Here is a 4,067-nt window from a genome sequence, read left to right on the forward strand (position 1 = left end):
CAGAAGAAAAGAAAAAATAACAAAATTAAATTCCAATATTAAAATTCAATATTTCGTATTTCCTGCAGAAGAAAAGAATGAAATGATAAAATTAAATTCCAATAATTAAAATTCAATATCCCGGATTTTCTGAGGAAAAAAAATGAAAAAAGAAGAGCTAATATCATTAGTTTTTACTAATACAATTAATCTCTCAAATATTGTAGAAAAAAAAAAGTGGATCTAATATTGTGTTAGCTTCCATCGATTATAACTAAATCTGTTGAATTTTTTACAGAAATTAAAAAAAAAGTATTCAATAAGTTAATTAATTGCAGTAACAGTTCTTTTTTCTGTCTCATTTGCCCTATTTTTTTTTTGATATTAATTAATTAAAAAATTAAAGTTAAAAATTATTCAATTACCTTCAAATAAATTAATAATAATAGTTACCTGAGCAAAATTTCTCACTTTCTTCTGCTATTGATATTATCTCTTCGGTATGTTTACCATTTATTATCATATTATCATTTGACTAAAAAAAAAAAAAGAAAAGAAATTTCGTTTTATCATCCAAAATATTTTATTATTAATTACATATAATTAATGAAATCATGAGATATTTAAAAAAATATGCAATAGATAGTGGTGACAATTTGTAATTAATTTTTAATAAAATTTTATTAAAATATTAAAATATATCTTTGAATTTAATTATATATTTTTTTCATAATAATCAATTCATTTATATTATCATAAAATTTTGAATTTGAAACTAATTAATTAATTTAGCTAAAAAAAAATCCAAATATTGATGATAATAACAATGAATCCATCATTTTTTTTTTTTGTTTTAGCAAAATAATTCACAATTTTGTGAAAACGATCATATCATTCGAATTAATATGCTATAATTGATAAATTTCTAATTAATTATATTATTGCAATTATTTACAATTAATTTTATTTGATTAGAAAATAATTTAAATTCAATATTATTTATAATATTTGAATCAATTTCAATTCCTCAAATACTAAAATATAGTAAATTATGTGCTGAAAGTAAAATTAGAATGCAATAAATAAACAAATGAAAAAGGACGAATCAATACGTGACATCAGATATGGCAATAATAGGTTCCGGAAAGCATAAAATTATAGCAATAATAGATTCCGGAAAGTAATTTAATGAAAACCGGAAAGCGATTTAATAAAATTTAATAAATTATTGCATTAATTAATTAGTGTTAACTTCCATAAATTTATCATCACTTGCATTTATAATTTGCAAAATTTTTAAAATAACAAAAATAACGACAAAAAGCGACAATTATGGAAAAAAAATTTTGCGAATCTGAGTGAATTGATTAAATATGAACAAATACTGTTCGTAGTAATATTTCATAATAAAAAATTTGAAATACTTTTTTTAAAAAAATAAGAAAGAATTAAAAATTTTCAGCTTTTTAACTTAATTTTTTGAATTTAATTCAAAAATTTTGCGCTAAAATTCCATTTTGCATACAATGATAAAATTTAATTTTATTTAAATTAAGAATTTATTGATTTTTTTCTTTACCAAAATCAAAAAATGCAAATGTTATGCAAAATGCAAAATGCAAATGCAAAAAAAAAAAGTTTCAATCATTATTTTTTTTTGCAAAAAAAAATGTTAAAAAAAATATTCGACAAAATTTTGGAAATGAAAAAGGCACGAATTTAGAAAATTTAGAGTGTAAGATTATCTTCATTAATGATACTATAACTTGTTTAATTACAAATGAGTTAATTGGTTTCAAATGTAATGACAGTTGTTCAATTTTTATTCCCTAAATAATTTTAATTTTTAATTACACTCATTTCTCTTTATTATCTTAGAAAAAAAAAGATTACAATTTTCAAATAGCTTATCAAAAAAATATGAATGAATGAATTGAGGGGAAAAAAAAGTGCCAATAAAATGAAATATTAAAATATTCATAAAATGTTTGCAAAATATTTTTATGAAATAGTTAAATTATGAAAGATAATTAATATTAATATTAAAAGATAACTGATACAATTATAACTATTATTATTATATTATTATTTGTTAATTAATTAATTAATTAACAAATAATCTCCGCTCTTTTTCTATCCATTATTCTTTGCAACTTACTTTTAATCTAATTTGTTGAAAAATTAATGAATTATTTTTAACTTAATCTTTTAATATATTATTTTAATCTAACCTTTTATTAATTTTTAAAATATGCTAAAATATTTGTTCACTTTCCTAATTTATTATTGTTTGTTGAATTTGTATCAAATCAAAATATCATTTTTTTGAAAAATCCCTTCCGATTATTGCTAATGAAATAAGCAATTCAATAATTAAACATAATTATGTAAAATATAAAAATTCTAGCATTCTATAAACAGTCAAATGAATTTCAGCAAATATTTGCATAAAAGAAACGGCCAATTTTTTCTCATATAATTTTATTTGTTCAAAAAAAAAAAAAAGGAAAAAATTAGCCTAATCCTATGATTGATATATAAATGATGAAAAATTATTGAGGGAAAATTTGAAATATCCATATTTGCATAAGTTTGATACTTTATTAAATGCACTAATTTACATTAATTGAATGCCCATATTTACACTAATTAAATATACTAATTTACATTAATTAACTATCCATATTTACATTAATCAAATACCTAAATAAACACGCTAATTTACAGTAATTAAATATCCGTATTTACACTAACATTAACTGCAAATAAATTAGTAATGTATTATTGAAGGATACCATTATTCATTTCAAATTTCAAAATTTTTCTAAAAAAAAAAAGACAAATAAAATACGAATAAAAAAATTTTATTTGAAAAAAATAATGCAAAATTTAATTTTGCAATTAAAAATGAATAATTTTTATTGTATGCAATCAATTTCTTTTAACATACCTTCTTGTTTGGATATAACAAAGAAAAAAAAAACTTGTCAACCATCAAAAGCTTAAAATAGTTGACAATTGATCTATTTACAAAAATAAATTTGTCTATTTATTTTCTTCATTTTCAATTTTTCACTTCATGCAAAACTTTTAGGAAAATTTATTGATTAAATTTAATATTACAATAAATTTTGTTTGTTAACATAGTGCAGACTATTACACGACAATATTATTTAGCAAATAAACGAATTGAAAAAAAAAAAATCAGAATTGATAAATTATATTTCTTAAATTTCTATGAAAATTTACAGAGCAATAATAACGAATGATTGATAAAAAGAATGCGAAATTATCCCATAAATGTGACAAAAGTATTTAACAATTTTTTTAAACAATAAAAATAATAAATAAAAATTTATAACAAAATCCAATTTGAATTCAATTAATTCAATAATTTAATTTTAATATATCTAAAAATTTTAATGAAATCATAGAGGTGGTAGGATAACAATTAAATGGAATTACATTGGAATCAAAAGTGAAGCAAATGAAATTAATCTGAAATTAAAGACGAAATAAATAAGAAATTCAGCTAAAAAAGAGTTAAAAAATTAAAAATAATTGAAATTAAAAAATAAAATTAACCTAACATTTAAAGACAAAAGAAAAGAGGAAAAAAATGAAGAGGACATTGAGAATAATATTTCCGTTTCAGTAATTTGCTAAAAACTAATGCTAGTAGTTATAAACAAGCAGAGGACAAGAAAAAAGAAAAGCATCGAAAAAAAAAAAACTGATTGGACTTGTGGAGTAAATTAATACGCATGAGTAGTATATGATTGTATGAAGAAAAGGGAAATGAATTTAGCAGGTGTGATGTTGGATAAAGTAATAATTACCGGAAATAATACATTTCAAGAAGTGTAAACATTGAATCTAAAATGTTAAGTGAAGAATTCAATAATATCAAATGGATAATGTGAATGGCATAAAATAATGACAAATATAGTTATTTCCTCCAAATTTCGTTAGCAACAGCAACGAAAATAATAGTGATTTTGATAGTACTAGTAAAAATAATAATAATAATAATAATAATAATAATAATAATAATAATAATAATAATAATAATATAATAGTTAATAATA

This window comes from Loa loa (assembly GCF_000183805.2).
Source record: "Loa loa unplaced genomic scaffold supercont3.552, whole genome shotgun sequence".
NCBI lineage: Eukaryota > Metazoa > Nematoda > Chromadorea > Rhabditida > Onchocercidae > Loa > Loa loa.